Below are 23464 nucleotides of genomic sequence, written 5' to 3'. Positions count from 1 at the left end.
CTACTTTTAAGGGGTCCAGGATATCTTGGGGTCTGGACAGTACGGGTTGTCAGATGGCTTCAGTGGTCCTAGAAGAGACTCCATCAAAGTCATTAAAACTTCAGACTATAGGCTGGAGAGATGGCTCAGTGGCTAAGAGCAATTGTTGCTCTTGCAAAGGACGCAGGTTGAGTTCCCAGAACCCTACATGATGGCTAACAATGGTTTTGTTCTAGGGGATAAGACTCTTTTGTGGGCGCCCCTAAATACATGCAGGCAAGGCACTCATAGGCATAAAATAAACAAGTAAATAAATATTTTTAAAACAACTTTAAACCTCAGGCTAAAAGTGGCTCTTGTCATCCCAACACTCAGCAAACAGGGTCAGGAGGACCCTTGCAAGATCTTGGTTTGCCTGGTCTACACAGGGACTTTGAAGCCAGGCAGGGCTACACATCAAGATTTTGTCACAAAACCAATGCAAGAGAGAAGCTTGGTCTACCACATTGGAAGACTTCAAACACGTGCTAGGACTTGATTTACAGAGCAGGAGAGGGAGGGAGGGAGGGAGGGAGGGAGGGAGAGAGAGAGAGAGAGAGAGAGAGAGAGAGAGAGAGAGAGAGAGAGAGAGAGAGAGAGAGAGAGAGAGAGACTGTCTCACTCACTCACAGAGCTTCTGTGGTCTGGGAGTGGCAGGGAGGGAGACCTGGCTTTCCTATCAGTTTTATCAGAGCCAGGTTTTTAGAAAGTAGTCATTCGAGGATGAAAAGAATGTCAAAGAAGACACAGAGACTAAAAGGGGAATACTCATTTGGGCTGCCTGTGGTGGTACATGCTGCTGAGGCAGGAGGATTACAGCAAGTTGGAGACCTGCTTGGGCACTATAGCAAGAATAAGCAACAACAACAACACAACAAAAGAATTGTGTCTAGTTCCAAAAATACATTTTAAGGGAATTAGTGCTTCTCCAAATGGATTCTAATGTGCAAAACAAGTCCAGGAAAAACAAACCTATTTTGAGATGATAGAAATGAAGCTTGGTGTAAGTGCTGGAAAACCCGGGTTTCCACAAGTGTTTGCTGAGTACATTCTAACTCCCGAACACTGCACACCATTCTGGAAGCTCATGGGAGGAAGGGTTCCTTCCAGGTTGGCCGTCCTGAGTTTTCTTTGCTGGGGTTAAAAAAGAATACATTTTAGCCCATTTTGAAGACAAGAAAACAGAAGATCTAGGAAGCAGGGGGTGGAAGGAGACAGTTAACTCCAAGGTCTTAAAAAAGGTAGCACTAGACAGTGGCAAGGTGACGCTACGCAGGTTTTCAGTCCTAGGAAGGTTAGCTGCTGGGAACTTCGGAAACTAGGTCCAACAGCCAGGTCCCCACAGGGTGAAGGGCACTGGCAGGCATCACCATTCGTACTTCTCCAGAACTGCTAGCTTCCAGAATTGAGATCTAACTGCTTCCACTCAGTGTGAGCTCTTTGCTTCTGAGTGGATTGAGACCTCCTCCCAAACCTCTAAGGAGGCTCACTCCACAGCACCGCTGTTGAAATAGCACCCGCCAAGGAATCCCATAATCCTTTTCCCCACTCCCTGTCAGTCCCACTCCCCATCAGTGTCCCAATGCCTTAGACCGCTTTCCAGGTAACGTGAGCCTTGAGTGTTTGTTGATTGGCTGGATAGACTAACTCTCCTTTAATTTTTTTTTTCCAGGAAACACATGAGAAGTTGGTTTATGTGTATGTGTGTGTGTGTTTTGTTTTTTTTTGTTTGTTTGTTTGTTTTTGCTTGTTTGTGAATGAATAAGGGTGAGACTGGTGGATAAGGTAAGAGTGATTTTGATATCTTCTGGTGCCTGAGAAAGCCACTTTCCAGCAGCTTTGGGAAGGAAGGCACTTTGACTTTGTCTATATTTTCGCCCTATACTTCGTTAGGATGATGGATGAGGGAGAGAGCCCACCCCACTGTGAGGTCAACTTAATAGACTGGGATCTTCTCCCTCCACTGAAACTGACAGTTCTTCCTCATGGCTGCCTGCTGGGTTCCACCCAAAAGGTGACTTTTCGTGTCTAGCTCCCAGGAAGCTGAGTGTCCAGTCTAGCTCCATTCTGATGAGCCTTCAGGCAGCCAAGGCTGGGAAATCACATCCCACTCCCATCCTGGATAGAGGGCTTGGCTTGAATGTATCACCTGGTCCTCGGACTTCCCAGACATGGGCAGAGTCCCTCCTTGAATCTCTAGGGTTCCAATCAGACTCTAGACCATCTCAGCTCCCAGTCGCTTACTCAAATAAGTTTTTTTTTTTCCGACAATTATTTGAGAAATTCTCCCGGGAACAGGAATGGCCACAGTTTTCTCACACCTCAGATGCATTTTTGTTGCTCTTCGGAAAAGGCAGGTAATTTCACGGAGAAGCTCATTTGCCCCAGGTAACTTACTGACACACTGGGGCACCTAGAAGCCCGCAGCTGCACAGCCAGTTTCTTCTTGAGCCTTTTTAATCTCAATGGGGATGCTTGGTTGATGACTGGGTATTACCCTCGCCCCCTCGCCCCACCCCCACCCCCATTACTGTAGAATCACTCACTATGCAGCAACCTTGAACTTCCAATCCCCCTGCCTCCATTCCATCTCCCCAGTGCTAGGGATTCGCATGCTGATCAACCCCAGAGTTTCCTGCATACTAGGCATGCACTCTACCAATGGAACCACACCCAAGTTGGTATCTCACTGGCTTTGGGGCTTGGTCCAGGAGAGCTGCGAAATTGGTGGCGGTCAGGGAAGTGGCTGGAGGACAAAACCTAAATTTTGGAAATGGAGATCTTTCAAGATTTTTTTTTAATGTATAGACAAGTGTGTGTGTGTGTGTGTGTGTGTGTGTGTGTGTGTGTGTGTGTGTGTGTGTGCAATCGATATAGTCCAGACAGCACTTCACAAAGGGGCTCCAGGCGGTGCCTCCTCAACACAGCCTCTTACCCACCGCCCGTCGGGAATTAATTGAGCCCTGAAAGAAGGAACCAAGGAGCTCCAGATAATTAGTCAAGAAATGAATCAAGCCCCAGCGGTCTGGCCAGGACTCCTAGGGCGCTGGTTTTGTGCAAGCCCGAATGGGTCACTGGGTCGGTGGGGAGCTGGTCTTAGGCCGGGTGTGGCGCGGCGGGAAGCTCGGCTTGGACGCCTGGGCCCGGCGCCCTGAGCACTGGCTCCTCCTTCCGTCTGTCTGTTTCGGTCTGTTCCCCCCACCCCTGGTTTCTTTCTTCCCCTCTGATCTTGGCCGTCACCCCCCTCTTCTTTCCGGTTCTCTCCAGTTCCCCCCAGACTGGATTGATCGAGGTTCTTGTGAGCCCTAGCCTTAGGCTGGAGGCATCTGGGGATTCGAGATGCTGGGGATGGTCCGAACCCCGAGACTGAGAGGGACCTGCAGGAATGCCACCTCCACCCGCAACTTTGGAGACCAGAGACTGCTATATGTCACTAGATAGAACTCTTCCTTCTTGAGCCATCCGGATCTGAGGTCCAGATCCGAGATCCCAAAGCCCTGGGAAATAATGAAAGATTTTGAAGACATTTGCTAACACTGGCCTGCGAGCTCTCCCTTAAGAACTTACGACCTATATACAGCTCAGTATTTACTGAGGCCTACCAAGTTCCCACTTGACAAGCTCCTTGAACAATTGCTTCAGTGGAGATTTGGGCATTCCAGTCTGAAGCGGGCATCCTGGGCATCCCGGGGAAGGAGGGAAGTGAAACACTCCTCCAATGAGCTCAGAGCACTGGGATCCTTTTTTTCCCTGGAGTCCCATAGCAAAAGAGGGGAAAGGCTGGATGTCTCACTGGCTAGCTGTGCCCTTCCTCCTGCCACTGGTTTCTTAGGGAACTTAAGACACAGGTGTGCTCCTGCCTTAGCCTGATAGCAAATGCTTAGGACCAACAAGAGTGTCCCCAGAATTGTCTTACTGCCTTACCTCCTTTAGATAAGGAACCAGTCTGTCTCTCTGTCTCTCTGTCTGTCTCTCTGTCTGTCTCTGTCTCTCTGTCTCTGTCTCTGTCTCCCCCCCCCCCCCCCACTTCCTCCAAACATCCAGGTAAACTGCCTGAGTCCCTCCTCCTCTCCCGGGATATGCTTAGATACCTATCAAACCCACCCACCCGGGTTGTAGAGGCAACCCTGCTCTCAGACTACAGCCTGAAACAGGTCCTTTTTTTCCCCCCCCCCTTTGATGGTGTGGTTCAAAGCTTCAAGGTGCTTATGCAGCAATAGGGGTAGAGTCCTGCCTCTCACTGGAGGCTCCCCTCACTCCCAAAAGGCTCTGTAGGCTGCAGGCTGCCTCTGTTAGGCTTATAAAGCCAACTGCTTGGAACTTTGGTTTCCCTGTACCTATGGTAGAGGGCAGGACTGGGAGGGGGTGGCTGGTGACCTGACTGCAGTGTGTAGATGAGGTTCAAGACTGGAGCCTCCTGTGATTGCTTCCCAGAGGATCACACTTGCTTGTGGGTAAGCCACATCTTGAAGGGGCACACTGAACACGCCTCCCCTTTCACACTTGGAATGGTACACACCAACCTCTGTGATTCTAGTGTCCCCTAGGTGGGACCCACAACTATTTATTGCCAGTTAGCTGCCAGGGGCTAACACTCCAGAGTAGACAGGGTTGACTCTGCATGCCTGTGAGCTCCAACATGACTTATGCTTCTGCAGACCCAGCCATGGACTCTAACAAGGTTCTGGTACACCTCCTTCAAAGAGTGGGGCCTAGAGCCCAGAACTCCTGAATGAGTTCATTGATCTTTCTCTGTAAGCCTTGATTACTTTTCAGAAACAGAACAAAGTGGCTCCTGCTACAGGCGACATGGTAAGGAGTCTCAACTACAAGCCTAACTTGGGGCATATAGTTAGTGTTCAGTAATTAGGTATTGCTGTTTTGCTTCTTGTTTTGAGACAGAGTCTCCTGTTTCTCAGGCTGGCCTGGAACTCCATATACAGCAGAGGATGGTCTTGAACTCTTGATCCTCCTGCTTCTACCTCTGGGGTGCTGGGATTATAGGTGTGTCCCGCCACAGCACACTTCTGTGCTTCTGGAGGTTGGAACCAGAGCTTTGTCGTTGCCAAGCAGATCCTCTGCTAACTGAGCTACACCCCCCAGCCCTTGGGTGTGTTAAACCCCTAGAATTGCTTAGCTTTTTTGTCTTCCTTCTCTCCATCCCTTCCTTTCTTTTCTTTTCTTTCTTTTTCTTTTTTAGATTTTAGGACATTTGATTTTATATAATAATGAGATATTTTGTGGATGGCACCCTGGTCTAAAAACAAAATTTATTCATGTGTTGTATACATAGCCCAAAGGCAATTTGTTTAGGTTTGGTTCGTACTTATTTGGAGTTCCAGCCTCATTCTGTAGCTCAGGGTAGAATGGAATTCAGCATGTAGCCCAGACTGACTGGCATCAAACCCATGACCCTTCTGCATCAGCCTGTTTAGAAGTAATTTTTTTTTCTTTTAGATCATATTTTCAATGTGCTCCCAACACCTGAGGTTGGGAGAGATGTCTCCATATATGGCATCATATTTGTATAGATTTATTTATTTATTTATTTATAGACAGGGTTTGTCTGTGTAGCCCTAGCTGCCCTGGAACTCACTCTGTTGACCAGGTTGTCCTCCAACTCAGAGATCTGCCTGCCTCTGCCTCTCAAGTGTTGGGATTAAAGGCACGCACCTCTATGGGCCAGCAAAAAGAAAACATCTTGCCAAAGGGGTCAGGGGACAGAGGGGCTGAGTTGTCTTACTCTGTAGTCCAAGGTGGTCTGGAACTTTCTTATATAGCTCAGAATGGCTTCAAATGCATGGTCCTTCTTCTGCTTCCAAAGCCGTCACACCTGCAGCCTCTCTATTTTTCTTCTATTTTGTTCTCTTACTTAACATCTTATTATAATGCCTTTTAAAACTATTCTAGCTGACATGGTGCTGTATGCTTGTCATCCTTGTGTATAGAAGGCGGAGGCAGAAGGATCTCAAGCTCCAGGTGGGCCGAGGCTACAGAGTAAGACCCTATTTCAGCAGGACCTGTAAAGCATCCACAGAGATCTTCAACTCTGCCCACACTGTGTCTGGAAAAGGCAGAGAGGCGTTGGCAGGAATGGTGGAGACAAGACAGCTCAAAGCTCAAGCTGGCATTCTGAAGTTCAAACAAGCTCAGAGCCTAGAAAAATCTAAATCCGAACACAGAACACCACCACCTTACTAGTAAAGCACCCTGAAACACATGGGAGCTGTCACACCCCGAAAGCTCCACTTGCTTCCTGGGCAGGCGAGTTTTGGAGGAAGACACTTTGGCTTTCCCGGCCCATCCTTTTGATGTTGGTGAGGAAGTTCATCTTTGTGCCTCTCCTCACATAGTCTGACCTCCCCCATGATCAGAGCCACACGTCAGATTTAGGCTCCCGTGTCTGTGGCTTCCTTTCTTGACTTCCCTGGTTTCTTTCTCCTCCTGGAAAGCTGTTGGGTTTGAATAGCTGTATGCCTGGCTCTCCTATGTTCCGGGTCTGCCATGGTGTGTGGTGTATGGGAAAGCTTGGAGAAACAACTGCGTGCCCAGTGGGCGTCAAGAGTTTATCTCAGGCTGGGCGTGGTGGCGCACGCCTTTAATCCCAGCACTCGGGAGGCAGAGGCAGGCAGATTTCTGAGTTCGAGGCCAGCCTGGTCTACAAAGTGAGTTCCAGGATAGCCAGAGCTATACAGAGAAACCCTGTCTCAAAAAAAAAAAAAAAAAAAAAAAGAATTTATCTCAGGGTTGGAGAGATGGCTCAGAGGTTAAGGGCACTGACTGCTCTTCCAGAGTTCAATTCCCAGCAGCCACACGGTAGCTTTCAACCATCTGTAATGGGATCCGATGCCCTCTCCTTTTTTTTTTTTTTTTTTTTTTTTTTATGGTTTTTCGAGACAGAGTTTCTCTGTATAGCCCTGGCTGTCCTGGAACTCCCTCTGTCGACCAGGCTGGCCTCAAACTCAGAGATCTGCCTGCCTCTGCCTCCCAGGTGCTGGGATTAAAGGTGTGAACCACCATGCCCGGCCTCTGATGCCCTCTTCTAGTGTGTCTGAAGACAGCAATGATATACTCATATACATAAAATAAATACATCGTTTTAAGAAAAGAGTTTATCTTCTTCTTACTCCCCAACAGCACACTGTAACAGCTGTCATGTTCATTGCATTTGTACCAGCCATTCCCAACCTTCTGTATACTGCGACCCTTGAATACAGTTCGTGCTGTGGTAACTCCACAACCATAAAATTATTTCCATTGCTACTTCATAATTGTACTTTTGCTACTGTTTTGGATCATAATGTAAATACCTGTGTTTTCTGAAGGTCTTAGGGGACCCCCTTGAAAGGGGTCACAACCCATAGGTTGAGATTGGCTGACTTACATGTTATTAGGTTACTTAAGTCAGCTAGAGGTCACATGCAGAAGCTCCGAGTGCAGTCAGTGGCAGAAGGCACACATAGAATTCCAAAGACCCTGGGTTTTAATCCAGTATCAAAATACCAATTCTAGTTCCTATGAAAACTTGGAGACTTTGCTATCTATAGAGTCTTGGAAACTAAGCTGCCACAGATATCTAGGGAGAGTCGCCCAAAGCTTTCTTGGTCAACCATGATGTGTTTTGATAAAATGAGTAGGTTATTTAAAGGTGTGCAGGGGGCTAGAGAGATGGGTCAACGGTTGAGAGCAATGGCTACTCTTCCAGGGGACCCAAATTCAGATCCCAGCACCTACAAAGACCAGCTCATAGCTGCTTATATATTCAGCTCCAAGGGATCTTATGCCCTCTCTGGCTTCTACAGGCAGTCACTTACACATGTGATATGTGCACAGACATACACACACACACAAAACAGAGCATGCATATATATATGTATGTATATGTATATGTGTATATATATATATATGTATGTATATATATATGTAAATGTTCTGAACAACTGAGAGACACACACATACTTTTTTTAATGCTCTGAGCAACTGAAACATTCATAGTACACACAACATGGTCTTTCTACCACCTCCTCATCTTATCAATAAGGCAATGGAGGCTGGGCCAGCATCCTCTTCTGATCCCTGCAAAGTATTAGGTCTCCCCACCATGTCCTCTCTGGTATCTGCACAGTTTGTAATCTACCCACTTTCAACCCTCCTAGACCTCTATGGGGCCAGGGGCAGAGAGTCAGGGACTCAGAGTCCCCAGGGCAGGTGTCAAACATCCCTTCTGAGTGCCCTGGCTCCAGGGTCCCCATCCTGAAGGGCTCAGCTGAGTGGGGCTTTCAACAGCCTCTGAGAGGTGGTAACAAGTTTCAGGCAGGGCAGCGCTGCCTGGGCTCCGGCTCCTGCAGGCCAGCGGTGTGTGGTGACCAGAAGCAGGATTCCAGGGAGGTCTGTGTATTGTCAGTCACTCATCTGTCTGGACAGTGGGCCAGGGCGGCTGATGGTAGGGGAAGGAGCTGGCTGGACTGGGGCCAGACAGAGCTCCTGAGGGAAGACAAGGGTGGTTTAGGAGCCGGCTGCTAATCCTGCCCAGAGCCCAGTCCTCAGCAGGAGTGAAAACGGGTGCTGCTATCAACTGAGAGAAAAGGAGAGGGCTGGATAGGAGACTGGACTACCTTGCCTTGTGGGAGGTTCAGCTCTGTGGAACCTCATGGTGGTGGTGGGGGGGGGAGGGCAGGCCTGGGGCCTGGGGGATGGGGGTGGGGCTGAGCTTACTCTCCTGCTGCCCACTTGAAGATTCCTGCTTCAAAACTCAGGCTGATGGCTTCCAGACAAGTCGGCACCAAGGGTCATTTCTAGAGCCCTTAAGCGTCCTCATAGCAACTGTGAGGACAGGTGTAAATCTGCTTTCGCATTCCTCCCTATCCCCCTCCCAGCTGTCTGTACCTGAACCAGGTCCTTGTTTATTACTTGCTAGTGAGGCCTGAATGCGGGAGCGAGCGAGCGCTTGTACAACTCACACTCCACCTCTCTCTCTCTCTGCCCTGTAGGCACCCCTCCCTCCCTCTGTTCTTTTAAAACAAACTATCAGCTGTTTATGAAAACAAAGCAAATATAAGTATTTGAGAGAAAGAGGGGAGGGGTGAGAGAGAGACAGAGAGAGAGAGAGAGACAGAGACAGAGATAGAGACAGAGGAAGAAGAAATAATGTAAGAATCTTTTTCTTGCTACATTAAAGATTCTCATTTAAAATACCTTTCTTGGAAGCCGGTTAAAGACATTTACAGTCGAACCTAATGTCCCATGTGTCTTCTTTGGGACTCACGCGTTGGAAGGAAAGAACTGACTCCTGGGATTGTCCTCTGACTGCCCCATGTGTCCTACATGTGTGCACACATGCACAAAATAAATAATTTTTTAAAATACCCTTCTTGGACCTGTGGGATGGCTCGAAAGATGAAGCAGCTTGCCACACAATCGAGACAGCCAGAGTTCAATCCCTAGGACCCCGTAAAGGTGGAAGGAAAGAATTTGTTCTACAAAGTCATCTTCTGAGTTCCACAGATGTGCTGAAGCACCCTCCCCCCACATCTCTCTCTTCCCTCCCCTCACATCTCTCTCCCCCTCCCCCCACATCTCTTTCTCCCCCTCCTACCACCCCTCATAAATGAATGAATAAATATTTTAAGTAATAAATATTTAAAATGTGCAGGGCAGTGGTAGTGCATACCTTTAATCCCAGCACTTGGGAGGCAGAGGCAGGCAGATTTCTGAGTTTGAGTCCAGCCTGGTCTACAAAGTGAGTTCTAGGACAGCCAGGGCTACACAGAGAAACCCTGTCATGAAAAAAAAAAAAAAAAAAAAAAAAGAAAGAAAGAAAAGAAAGAAAAAAGAAAAGAAAGCAAATAAATAAATAAATAAATAAAATACTTTCTTGAGGTACAGGAGTAGTTTGAATGGGGTAAGGGCTGTCTCTCCAACAGTTCACCCCATCACTCTAAAAGGGCATACCTCGGGAAGTTGGGTATCCAACTCTCTTTCTGGTCAAGTGCACTCTGGGAGAAAACTAGGGGAGAGCCTTCTTCTGAGCCATGCAAGGGCACCAAGCAGTGTTTTGTGCACTAGGAGAGAAGAGCAACTTCAGAGTGAGGAGGGAAACCACAAAGGAAAACTGGCCTCCCCTTCCCTCCCTTCCCTTACCCCTCTGGAAGTCATGCCCATGCTCTCTGACCCTCCACCCCAAGGCCAGCTTGGAGCTATCTGGAAATCTCTCTCACTGTCTCCAGAGTCGTCCACCCCTTTATAAGTTGCTGCCATTAGATGTTCTTGATGGTTTTGGAAGCTGTGTCTACCAGAGCTAGAGGCTGCTTCAGGAGCCCGTGTTTGGGAAGCTCAACTGTGCTTTAATGGAGGGGTTTACACTCTAGTATATGATCTTACACCTACATCCAGAGTGTGAGAGGTCCGTATCTGGCTGCTCATTTGCCCCCTGGCCCTGCCCCTACATTTCCCTCTAAGTGCTCCCTTCCCACCAGCCTCCTTCCTTGGTTGACTTGCCTGTCCATTTCTCTCTCCCTTGTCTCCATCTCTCTCCTTTCTTGGTCCAGGTCTCTCCCAGCCTTTATGGTTGTCTGCTGGTGTCTCCGTCTCTGTCTCTGTCTGTCTGTCTGTCTCTCTCTCCCTCCCTTTCTGCCCTCTTTCTCTCTTTCCCTGCTCCCTGCATCCTGCCTTCCATCATCCCATCTTCCTCTCTCATCCTTCACCATCCTTACAGCCCCTTCCCCAACCCCCAGTTGGGGACCAGAGGCCAGAGGAACCCCAATGACCCAGAGCATTGGGCAGGCATCAGAAGGCTCCTATGATGATTGGAGATGATTGAATAAGAGCAGAGTACCATAGTGAGTGGCCTCCTGTGTGTGTGTGTGGTGTTGGTGGGGGGTAGACAGCCACACCCAGCTGTGCTGGGAGGCAGGAGGCCCTCAGGACCCCGGAATCTTAAATTGCTCTGTCCTGGTCACTGGAGGTTTCTCCTGGGTTCATAGCTGCTGGCCCTGCTTCTCAGGGACAGTCTAATCCTATGGAATGGCCCTTCATTCCAGAGTTCTTTCCCCTAGATAGATCTGGCAGTGGGCTCCTTCTTATCCAGAGGGCTGGAGAAGATATGGGCAGACAGGCCTGGGGGTGGGGGGTCGGGATGTCGAAAAAACATCAGTTGGACTCGAAATCAAACATCGAGACTTGAAAACTAATAGGGGCGCTGACTCCAGGACGAGGGGAGAGAGAGACACTTATCTCTGGCTCTCCTACAGTTTTTGAGGTCATAAGATTCTGATAGAGAGTGCTTGATGCATGCTGGGGTCAGGAGAGAGATAGAGAAAAGACCCAGGGAGTAACTACAGAGATAGCAAGAAGCTGGAGAAACAGCTTAATGGTTAAGGGTGCTGTTTACTGCTCTTGAGAGCCCTGGGTTTGGTTCTCAGCACCTGCATCAGGTGACTCATAACTGCCTGTAACTCCAGCTCCAGGGGGCTCTAGTACCTCTGGGCCTCAGACTCTCATGTACATAGCTACATGCAGACACACCACACCACACACCACACACACACACACACACGCACACACACACACACGCACACACACACCTTCCTCCTCCTGCAAAGCAAGAAAAGGGAGAAAATTAGGCTAAGAGTATAGCTTAGTTGAAGAATGTCCTTTTAAATTTGTTTATTTATTATTATTATTGTTGTTGTTGTTATTTTACTTATTCACTTTATATCCCACTCACTGTCCCCCTCCTGGTTCCCCCCTCCCCTTCTCCTCTGAATGGGTGGGGCCCCTCTGGGTATTTCCAGTGATGTTTTTATAACTTCATCTAGCACTGGAAAATAATACAATACATATCTATATCTATCCATATCTATCTATCTATCTATCTACTACAGAAACGAGGCTGGAGATGTAGCTCAGTTTATAGAGAGCATTATCTAGTAGGCAGGAAGCCCTGGGTAATATTGAAAGAACCACGCAAGTTAGATCTGGTGGTCATACCTGTAAACTCTGACCTCAGAAGGTTAAAAAGTGGGAGGTCATCCTTAGCTACATAGCAAGTTCAAGGCTGGCCTGGGCTATAAACCCAGTCCCGAACAAACCCAAAATAAGCCAAACCAGGAGCTAGGGAGGCGGAGCTTGCTGCTCTTGCAACAACCTAGGTTCAATTCCCAGCACCCAAAAGAGATGGCCTACACAGGACCATCTCTAACCCCAGCTCAGGGACTTTTCATGTCTCTGGCCTCCTTAGGCACCAGAACCCACACGCATGGGCAAATGCACACACACAGAGTTGAAAATAAAACTTCAGATCCAGCATGGTAATAATGCACACCTCTAAGCCTAGCTTTAAGACCCTGCCTTCAAAACAAAGTGTAATATAAAAATTCCACCTCGGCTGTTCCCACCCAGAGTGAGTTCTGAGTTCTTGCCTTTTCCTCTGAATCTTTAAATTTCTCTTTCCACAAGAAGCTAGCTTAGTCTCCCCCACTCCCTCAACACCACCCCCAAACACCTTTTCAGAGCTTTTTTGCCTCAAAGGATCTGCAGACAAGTCCTGCCTTAGCTCTGGGTAATCCCCTCACAAAGGCTGGGGTCTGGCTAAGCCTTCTTCACAACCAAACTCAGCACTTAGTCGAATGTCTGCACCGAGGGTTGGAAATGGCCCCCAGGATCGACCTCAACCCTCACTTTCTAGGAGAGATAACTCTTTAAACATCCAGGGAGCAGCGGGGGGGGGGGGGGGGGGAATGGGGGGGGGTGGGGGGGGTGGGGGGGGGAAGACTTGGGAGCCTGGTTTAAGGGACCACTAGAAATTAGAAGGAGTGAAAGTGTCAGAACACCTACAGGTAGATGGGGCGGGGCTTCAGGGTTAATGGGGTGGCCTCAGGGGGCTGAAGGTCCCAGAGAGCAGAGAGAGGCTCCCTGCAGAACAACTTATGGCCTTGCAAGCCCTGGCTTCATTCTCCTGTTTATTTCCATGATGGAGAAGGAACCAGGGCCCTGTTCAGAAAAGGACAAATTCTCAACCACTGAGTCATATCCCAAGCACCCTCCCTGACTTTTCTCTCTCCTCCCTTCCTCCCCCTCTCCCTTACAACCCTTTTTAAGTCCAGGTCTCAATGTGTAGCTCAGGCTGGCCTCAAATGCCTTGGCCTCTTCAGTGCTGGGATTTCAGGTATCTGCTATGGTGCCTCGATACTCTGTGTATGTGAGCACGTGCACACACGGAGGTCAAAGGTCAACATTAGGACCCTCCTTAGTCATTCCGCACTTCATTTCTTACTTTTAAACCTCTCCTCTCCCTGATTTATTTATTTACTTCTTCATTTAGGATTGCATGAGTGTGTGTGTGTGTGCCTGTAGAAGTCAGAGGACAACTTGTGGGAGTCGGATCTCGGGTCTCTCTCTCTCTCTCTCTCTCTCTCTCTCTACCATGGGCGTCCCAGGGATCAAACTCATGTCCACAGACTTGGTAGCAAGCACTTTTACTTGATGGCCTCACTGAGCCATCCTGCCAGCCCTCCGCCTCGCCTTATTTTCTGAGACAGGGTCTCTCTCACTGAACCTGGAGTTCACAGATTTTGCTATGCTAGCTATCCAGTAAGCCTCAGGGACCTCCATACCTGTGCCCTTCCCCAGTGTTGGATTGCAGGCAGGTGCTTTTTACAGGTGCCAGGGATCAAGCTTTAACCTATAGCCATTGGGCTCATTTTTTTTTTTTTAATGCAATGTTTTCAATAAGGAAAAGTGGAGTGTTTGGGAGAATGAACTGTATGCCAGCCATTGGACATTAATAATCATGTACTCACCCCATGGCGGGTCTTGGCTCATTGGTACCTGTCCCGGGTGAGTTGCTTCGATGCAAAAATGGAACAGGTTATCATTTTATCTGAGATCCTTCAGTGCCTGTGTTCAAATGAGGAGGCCGATGCTTTGAAGCGACAGGGTCACAGGTATCCCAGGCAACCTGGAAGATAACAGTTGTGAAACTGTACGAAATACCCTGATAACCTCCACTCCCTATGCCCCAAGTCTTGCCTTTGTTCTTAGAGTGGTCCCAGCCTAGATGTAGGCAAAGCATCTACACCTGTGTCTCTGGCATCTCCCTGCCTCCCCACAACCCTTCTGCCAGGTGCTATGGAGGTCAGTAAGCCCTCTGCCTCTGAGTTTCTTTCCCAAATACACATTTCTCTTTTCTGTTTCCTTATATTAACTGAAATTTGAAAACAAACAAACAAACAAACAAACAAAACCAAGCTAGTTGGTGGTAGCCCACGCCTTTAGTCCCAGTACTCAGAGGCAGGCAGATCTCTGGGTTCAAGGTCAGCCTGGTCTACAGGGTGAGTTCTAGGATAGCCAGGGCTACACAGAGGCCAGCCTGGTCTACAGGGTGAGTTTTAGGACATCCAGGGCTACACAGAGGCACCTTGTCTCAATCTGCCCCACCTCTCCCCACCAGAAGAAAAGAAAAAGAAAAAGAAAAAGAAAAAGAAAAAGAAAAAGAAAAAGAAAAAGGAGGGCTGGTGAGATGGCTCAGTGGGTAAGAGCACCCGACTGCTCTTCCGAAGGTCCGGAGTTCAAATCCCAGCAACCACATGGTGGCTCACAACCATCTGTAACAAGATCCGACTCCCTCTTCTGGAGTGTCTGAAGACAGCTACAGTGTACTTACATATAATAAATAAATCTTTAAAAAAAAAAAAAAAAAAGGAAAAGGAAAAGGAAAAGGAAAAGAAAAAAAGATAAGAGATTACCAGGAGCCCAAGTCATATTCGCTCTGGTCATCTGTCTCCCTACAGTGTCATCTGTGAAGTGCCTCTGTTTTCTGTAGGCAACCCTGAGCTACTCAGCCAGTTCCTTGGTGATTGGGGGAACACAGTGAGACTAAATCTAAAGCCATCACTAACAACAAAACCCAAGATGGAAGTTAAGAAGTATAACATTAAAAAAAAAATGTACAAGCTGGGGCTGGTGGCAAGGCCCACACTTGGATTCAGCACTTGGATGGCAAAGAGGATCAGGAGTTCAAGACCAGCCTGGAAAAATTCAGAAAAAGTTTGCTTAAATAAACAACAGTAATAGTAGTAGTAGTAGTAGTAATAAAAAGAGAAAGCTTGAACTCGTAGCTGATTTGGTAGAGCTCATACTAAGGCTGATCCCCAAAACCGCATAAAACAGGTACGTTCTTGTAATCCCATCAGGCAAGAGGATGAGAAGCTGAAGGCCATCTTTAACTACATAGTAAGTTCGAGTCCAGCCTGAACCACAGGAGACCTTGTTTCACAAAATAAAACAAAGAGGCTGCTGAGGTGGCACCAGCCTTTAAGAACACTAGCTGTTCCTCCGGAGGACCCAATCCCCAGGTCCCACATGGTGGCTCTCAACCATCTCTAAGTTGGTTCCAACGGACTCAACAGCCTTTGTCTGACCTCAGGCACCAGGCACACCCAAGGAACACAGAAACACCTGTAGGCAAGACACCTATAGACATTAAGTGAATAAAAAAAAAAAAAAAAAAAAAAAAAAAGAAAGAAAGAAAGAAAGAAAAATAAAAAGAAAAGTTTTTTAAACAGACGAATGGACAAATTAACAAATAAATATATAAATAAATACATAAATAGTCTCCCTGTATCTGGCCTGCCCATACAGTATCTGAGGCTTGTGAGACCCTCACCATACTGTCAACTTCTAACTGTAGAGACCCTGCAGATCTGGCTCCCTGCTCTTACCCGTCCCTGCCTTTCACAGGTCCTGCAAAAATCAAAGGCCAACTCCCCTGCCCCCAGCCAGGCCCCAGCCATATCTCAGTCCATTTGGGGGAATCTAAAGTGACGATATTTACAAACCGGAAACCGCCTTAGGGAAACAAGTTTTTGGTTTTTTTTTTTTTTTTTTCTCATTTTCATTTTCAAGTCCCCACTCCCTCACTCCCCCCCCCCCCCCCGCATCAATCCCCACCCTCGGCGAGAGCAACCGGGAGGCTCCAGCAATGGCCAAGCCGGAGACTTTAAACAAACCACATTGCCCCCTCAGCTCTGCCTCCTGAAGGAGGGGATTTATTCCTTATCCCTGCGCCCTGAGGAGTGTTAACAGCAGAATTAAAGTAGAGGGGAGCTGGCAGGGGCTTGCTTTCTTCAGGGGAGGTGTGTCTGCACCTCTTCCCAAGGTATTAATGGCCTGTTTATACAGCAGAAAGAGAGCACGGAGCCCAACCAGAGAGAAGCCCGTGGGAGTTGTTCTTAGCCCGCCCTGCCGAAGGTGGTGCCCTCCGACTTTTCCCAGTCCTCAGAATTACTAGAGCCAAGTGGGGTGAAGGCTGACTTCAGCAGGGCAGGGGGTGGCTAGGGCAGCAGGTGGCAGTTTCTTCTTTTATTCTATTCATGTATTTGGCTAGCAGTGCTGGGGACTGAGCCTGGAGCCTTGGTTGTGCTAGGCAATCACTCTACTGAGCTACAAGCCTAACCATTTTCTTCCGTTATCTGAAGTAGGTTTTTCATGCCAAAGGATATATGTGTGTGTGTGTGTGTGTGTGTGTGTGTGTGTATAGCACAACCAAGGCTCCAGGCTCAGTCCCCAGCACTGCTAGCCAAATAAATGAATAGAATAAAAGAAGAAATACACATATATGATTCCTCTCTTGTTTTTATGGGACTTTTATTGTTATTGTTGCTTGCTTGTTTGTGTTTTTGAAACAAAGTCACTTGATGCAGCTGGTCCTGTATCTCACTCTGTAGACCAGACCGCCCTCGAACCCTTAGAGAGAGATCTGCTGGCCTCTGTCTCTTCTTGAGTGCTGGGATTAAAAGTGTTGGCCACCATGCCTTGGTTTACTTTTATTAACCTCTTAGAAATAATTTTTCTCGTAAGTGTGTTGTGCGTGAGGTATACAGACTTGTTAGTGTGGGCACGAGCTTGCGCGTGCGTGCCTATGTGCCTCTGGAAATTAGAGGTTGATGTTGGGTGTCTTCTCTCATTTGCTCTTCACTGATTGCTGCTGCTGCTGCAGTTGTTGCTTAAAGAATAACAGAACAGGAACAGGGGTTCACTTCAGAGACCAGCCTCCCCTTGAGCCCATGGAGATCCGTCTGTCTCTGTCTTGAGTGCCACCACATTCAGCATCCAGCTCCACTTTGGTTTTTGAGGAAGGGTCTCTCATAGAACTTGAAGCTCATTGAGTCTGTTAAACTCAATTAAGCCCAATGAGCTACAGGATCCAGCCCTTTCAGCCTTCCCCATGCTGGGGTAGTACACAGGTGTTCCTGTCCGGGCATCTGAACCCAACTGACTGAATCATCTCTATTTCCCCCATTTTTTTAAATCTTCAATTTATTTACAGATGTCTTTTAATTATTCATTTTGATTCAATAACTAAGGTGTTCTTTCCTTCCTTCCTTCCTTCCTTTCTTCCCTTTTCTCTCTCTTTCTGTCTCTCTTTCTTTCTCTTCCTTCCTCCCTTCCTTCTCTCTCTCTCTCTCTCTCTCTCTTTCTTCCTTTCTCCTTTTTTCTTTGTGTCAACATTTACAGACAGACCCCACTCTGTATTCCCAGCTGGCTTTGGACTCTTGGCAACCCTGCCTTTGCCTCCCTGATGCTGAGGTTGCAGGTATAAGCCACCACGCCCCACAGGACTCAGCTTTATCTTAAAAAGAGACTGAGTTGGACAGAGCAGGTGGGCTAGGGGTAGAGGGTAGCTCCAAACAGCTGCTGTAGCTAATTGCAAATATCTGCTACCTAAACAGTAACTGTGTGGCCTTACTCAGATCTGAGCTAGGATTTTCTTCCTCTAACTTCATCAATAATAAATGTGGTGCCCCATCAACCAGACCTCGGGACTTCTGCCTGCGCTGCAAACAGATCTTGCTAAATGGACAGAAAGCCCAGGCTGACCGAGAGCTACTGAGAACATTTTACATCTTAAAACCCTCAGCAATTTGGCCATGTGTTTAATAGCGTTGGCCTCTGAAGTTTCCAGTGCAATCCTTCTTCCTCTTTTTTCCCCCCTCGGCCAAGAACTCTGCTTTACTACATCCGTGATGTTGGATGGGTTTCTTTTAAAAATGAGCCTTCTATGGCCCCTCTGTGGCCAGCACAGCCGACTACCCTACTGTCTCAAATCCATTTGAAATGGCTGTGAAATACTGCCAGCTGACCCTGGCAGTAAATCTTCCCCCTTTCATTCAGAAAGACTGACAAAGAGAAGTGTCCGGGAGAGGTCACTTTAGCTTGCAGCTTTCCATTCCTGCTGGCTGGCCTGGCCTGGCCTGGCCTGACTTCTCAGGCCTGAACACCATATGTATTTCCTACCCCTGTTTGTCCCTGACCAGGACAAAGCAGAGACATCTAGTTGGATGTGCCACATGGAGAAAGAATACGAAGCTGTACTTATCCCTGGCTCCTGGGGGCTTCCTGGTTGTTCAGACCACTCAAAGTGCCAGTCTTCCTGTGTCTTGGTGGGAAGCAGTGAGACTCAGCTGGAAAGCAGGTTTTTCTGGCTGATTAGCCTTAAGATGGATGTTTCTCTCCACAGAGGGAAGCCAGGGACTGTCAGGAATGTTTCCAGCCAAGACGGGTTGGGAGGTGATGCCTGCGATGGAGACTCTCAGGATTCAGTTGTGTTTCTGAACCCGCCTGCTCTGAGCATGTTTGTCTCCCCACCTGGGCAAGAGTTCTGGCAGACAAGCACATCCCTTAGACTTATTGATTGGAATTTCATGGTCAAGGCAGAGGGACAGACTGGAAGGAAAATGAGCTCTGGGTTCTGAGTTGAAATAGCTGGCTTCAGACTCATCTATTCTGATACGATGAGCAAAGCCAGCCAGCCGCTCTTCCCAGGTCCTCAGCACGCAGGAACCACGGCCAAAGCTTTGGCCCTCTGGGTGGGGGCGGGGCTTGGAGGACATCTTGGGCTTGCTTGAAAATGCAGGGTGTTTGGAGGCCATCCTTCCAAATTGGTGATTATGACAACGAAGGAGACACCTCTTGGGAGTAAAATTAATTGGCAGAACATAGAGACGTCTCTCTCTCCTCTCCAGGCTGGAAAAATGTGCGAGTGTGCAGAGAGCTCGTAAGGTGACACAAGGGACTGGATTGTATGGGTTCCAATAGATGACTTTCTGGGGGTGCTAAAAGTCAGATTTAGGGTGTCCCGTTCATTCCTCAGTGAAGAGCCAGCCACGGAAACTGGGAGGCCGACACAGCTGTGAGCTCACACACACACCCTCAATCAGGCTTAGAACCCACAGGTGGGATTCCCAACCTGTCTCATCAGTTTCCTCAAAGCAGCCAGGGATTTAACCATCATCTGCCACTATCTTCCACACCCCAGTGCTATTAAAAACAGTAGTTATTAGACTTAGAAGACCCGGCAGAACCTTATTATCTCCTTCTTCTCCGGATCAATATCTCATTTCCCTGTCTCCACCCACACACTTTGACGCCCATCTTTTGATGACTGAACTGTTGGCCCTCCAAAACAAAAAAACAAAAAACAAAACAAAACCCCCCAAAACAAACAAACAAACCCAAAAAAACGATCCATGCTCCGGTGCCTTGTTCTCCCGGACGTTTCCGTCAAGGTTGATCATGTGATCTGCTTCGGCCAATCGAAGCTGGGGAAGAAGGGCAGCAGAGCAGTTCCCAGCCCAGGTTATAAGAGACGAGGCGCACAACCATTTGTCCTCTTTGTGTTTCTACCACTATATATTTTTAAAATTACATCTATCTATCTATCTATCTATCTATCTATCTATCTATCTATCTATCTATCTATCTATCTATCTATCTATCTATCTGTGTGTGGATCTTTGGGCATCGATCCAGGTGGCCGGCATTGGCCGCAAGTCTCTTTACTCCACAGCTGTGACTTGGGCCTCAGGACACAGAATGGAGCCCAGCCTGTACCTATTAGCTGAGAGAAGAGTCTTGCGGAGCTCAGCCCAATCAGCAAACATAATAAACAGTGGCTTCAGGTTGAGAGCACTAAGTTTTCCTGGACGCTTGTTTCGTAGCAGTAGCTGACAAATGTGAGATGTATTTTCTTTCCTTTACCCCCTTTAGGGAGGAAGTCTGTCTGCCACAGGGCAGAGGGTGGTATCCAAAGGGTCTCCTCTCCTTGAGTGACTGGTTCCTCCATTGGATCTCAGCTCGTAGCTCCTGACCTCAAGCAAGGTAAGAATCCTTCATCGCATACCTTCTCAAGCACGCCTCCCCTTTGGAGAGTTGACCAGAGATAGACCCTTGTCAGACCGTACCTGTGATTCCTCCCTGAGGTCCTATGAGGTCAAGACCCTTCTATTGGGTCCCAATTAATATTAGTCTTAGAGACAAATTCCTTGTTGTTATCTCAAGACAGAGTTCTCCATGTCGTCCTGCCTGTTCTGGAACTATGTAGTCCAGGTTGGTCTTGAACTTGAGACCCTCTCTGCCTCTGTCTCCCAAATGCTGAGATTACAGGTGTGAGGTCACCACACCCAGCCCTTGTGTGGCTCTCCTTTGGATCCCCCATATTTATATAATACCTAGCCAAGCACATAGTAGTGTTCAAATACATGCCACTCAAATATACAATGAAGGCTGGGGATGCTCTTCAGTAGGTAGGGAGGGTGCTTACCTAGCAGGTATGAAACTCTGGTTTGATTCCCCAGCACCGCAGTGCATTAAAGGTGGCAGAACCTGCCTGCTCTAGCACAGAACCCAAGTTCAATTCCCAGCACCCACCTTAGTGTGGCCCCAACTCCATTTCCAGGGGATCTGATGCCTCTGGCTTCTTGGGTGTGTTCATTCACATATACAGACTCCTCCCTCCACCCCACCCCCCACTCATCCATATATTTAAAAAATAAAAAAATTTAAAGGACAGTACAGATGGCAAATCACCTGGTGGCTTGAACTAGGGACAGTGAAGTGCAGTACAGAGGTTCCCACCTGGTCGTGGGTTGGCAAACAGGGTTCATTTTGCTTGTTGCTTTGAGACAGGTTCTCACTATGTAGACTGGACTGGTCTTGAACGTGCAGAGATCCACATATCTCTGCCTCATAATACTGGTATTAGAGAGGTCTGTTAGCATCCTCCATACCCCGCCTTTTTTTTTTTTTTTTTTTTTTTTGAGAGTGGGTTTCATGTAGCCCAGGCTGCCCTTAAACTCCTGATCCTCCCTCCCTCCTCTACCTCCCAAGCCCTGGGACTTACAGATATGAGTCACCACACCTGGCTCCCAAGTACCTTTTTCTATGTAGAACTCTTGATCCACAGTTGAATGTCATCCCAGCCTTACCTCCACCACCAAGGACACAGGGCTGGGCTGAGGGCGGGGGGGGGGGGGTTGTCTTTATTTAACTGATCAGTAGACTAAAAACAGACAGGTTGAGTCATTTACCCCAGGTCACACAGATCAAAGAAGTCCCAGGGTCAGGACTGGCCAGCCTGGGGTCTTTAGCAACTATCAGGAGACATTATAACCTGGGACCTGGGGATTCCAGGAGTCAAGATTCTGATCTGGAGCAATGTCAAGCTGAGGAGATACTTGCTTGGGGGTGCAGTGTGGTCAGCTGTAGAAGCCACAGACCTGCCGGAATTGTTCAGAATGAAAGGACCGACTTGGGTTCTCAAGGGTGATGAGTCACCCAATCCAGAGGTCAGTTTAAGCAAGTACCCCCAGGGCCTCTGTTCGGTTCTCAGAAGTCCAGATTGGCGGCTGGCGGGACTGGAGCGGAGAGATGCTAGGCGAGAGATAAGCGCGGCTAAGAAAATGTCTCTCAAGCTCAGACCTCAGGGCGAGTGGGAAAACACCCAACTCAGGGCTTCAGCGTTTAAGTAGGGAGAAGGAGATGTGAGATTAGAGAAAGTCGAAGAAGGGCTAATGGGAAGACAAGGGAGACTTTAAAAGGTAATAAATCAGGCTTGCCTGGCTGGTTCCTACCCAGGAACTCTGTAGTGGGTGGTTAACTCTTAGCAACTGGATGGGGTCTCATCAGCCTTCCAGTAGGGGCATTGGCCACACTGTGGGGGAGATGTACCAGGGACAGGCTTGGCTCTGGGCCGGGGTGGGGGTGGGGTGGGGGTGGGAAGGGCCCCTAGGGAGACTTTGGAATCCCAACAAGAGGGAGTTTGGGCTGTTGGTGAAGCAGCTCACTCACCTCAGCCACTGGGGAACATTCTTCCCAAGAGTTAATCAGCCCACAGGGTGAAGAGACCACAGGACATTGTTTACCTACTTCTGACAAAAACCCTTCCCAGAAGGCCAGAGCAGTGATTCTCTGTAATTATATCTCTAGTGAGGTTCGGCAGGTTCTCGGGGTGCGAGGGCGGATTAACCCGTTATTGCCCACAGTGCGCACCTGAAAGAAAGGCCTGGAATCAGAGCAATTCCCAGCTTCCATCTGCCAGTTGAGGGGTGGGGAGTGGTCGAGAAACTGAGGTATTTCTCTGGCTTCTCCAGCTAGCTTGGAGATGTGGATCAGAGAAGAGCTGAAGGTATGTTTTCCCTAAAAAGTATTAATGGTTGAAACGGAAAAGAAAACTACTGGACAGGACCTCTGGGCATGGGTTAAACTTTTTTACTACCCAAGTGTGCTGTGTGACATGAAGAAAGTTGCTCAACTCCTCTGAACTTCAGCTTGATGGACAGGCAAAGAACACTGAATGCAATGGGATATATGAACTTCCCTGTGAGTTATAGAGAAATGTCAAGTTGGTTGGGGCAATGAGTAGACTCAGGCTAGGCTGTAGGTTGGACTTCCCATTGCCAGAGCTGTGGGAGTTCTAGGTTAGACCAGAAGTGCAGTGGAAGCTAAGCTGAGCTAAGAGTCCCACTTTCATGACTCCTACTGAGTTACCAGACCAGGCATAAGAAGTGAACTTGGTGGTCTCAAGAACAGTGGCAGGAATTCCCAGAATGCTTCTCTGCATGGAACTTCCAGTTCCATCTATCAAGTTCTGGAGTCTGTGTCCCTCCCCCTTGAATTTGTATGGATCCCAGGACCTGCTTGTACCAAAAAGACACAATGGAGGCGATACCTGAAGGGACCCTGCAGTTGGGGCTGTCACTTGGTGTGGAAAGAGCTTTCCTCCCTTGTGTGAAGCCCCGAGTTCAATCTCCAGCACTGCCTGTACCAGTAGCCCCAGCCCTGGAGAGGTGGAGGCAGGAGAGTTAGAAATTCAAGGTCATCCTCAGGTACTATATAGTGGATTCAAGGTGAGTCTGGGTTCCTTGAGACTCTGTTTCAATGAAAAATCAATATAATAAGTCAGGGTGTGGCTCAGTGGTAGAGTGCTTACCTAGCATGCAAGATGGGTCCATCTTCAGCATCTTTCCTTTGTAGCTGCAATTCTAACTTATTATGACTTACACTGGAGACACGAAACAATCCCTTCCCATTATCCATTCATCATGGATGGACATAATATAAGGGTGCTTTTCAGGGAAGGGGGGCAAAACCACCACAAAGCTAGCAATGG

The 23464-nt window shown here is 48.1% G+C and overlaps 2 long non-coding RNA genes across 2 annotated transcripts in view, besides 2 other annotated features; one reads left to right on the top strand and one right to left on the bottom strand.

Annotated features, from left to right (window-relative positions):
- The window catches only part of Tbx3os1 (T-box 3, opposite strand 1), a 60256-nt gene that overhangs the window by 11340 nt on the left and 25452 nt on the right, over positions 1–23464 (top strand). The window contains exon 2 of the long non-coding RNA NR_166476.1: positions 20065–20175. This is a non-coding gene — a long non-coding RNA (T-box 3, opposite strand 1). The remainder of the gene's footprint in view (positions 1–20064; positions 20176–23464) is intronic.
- Positions 907–14032, bottom strand: Gm16064. Its single transcript, XR_878735.2, has 2 exons — positions 13818–14032; positions 907–1152 (listed from the first exon to the last, which is right to left on the bottom strand). It is a non-coding gene; the product is annotated as a predicted gene 16064 (long non-coding RNA).
- Positions 7419–9949: an enhancer, noted in NCBI's record as "VISTA enhancer mm1178". NCBI's record gives its function as "enhancer in: branchial arch[4/6] | heart[4/6]" and the evidence as "EXISTENCE:transgenic organism evidence [ECO:0001131][PMID:17130149]".
- Positions 7618–9684: an enhancer, noted in NCBI's record as "eA fragment used in the reporter constructs". NCBI's record gives its function as "activates a minimal Tbx3 promoter and synergizes with the eB enhancer in the atrioventricular canal and interventricular septum of transgenic mice E10.5 embryos, and also activates a minimal SV40 promoter in transfected Cos-7 cells, with synergistic induction by Gata4 and BMP" and the evidence as "EXISTENCE:reporter gene assay evidence [ECO:0000049][PMID:24963028]".

This window comes from Mus musculus, chromosome 5, assembly GCF_000001635.26.
Source record: "Mus musculus strain C57BL/6J chromosome 5, GRCm38.p6 C57BL/6J".
In the NCBI taxonomy this organism is placed as follows: Eukaryota; Metazoa; Chordata; class Mammalia; order Rodentia; family Muridae; genus Mus; species Mus musculus.
Note: the sequence above shows the minus strand (reverse complement) of the source record. Positions and strands in the feature narration are given on the sequence as shown.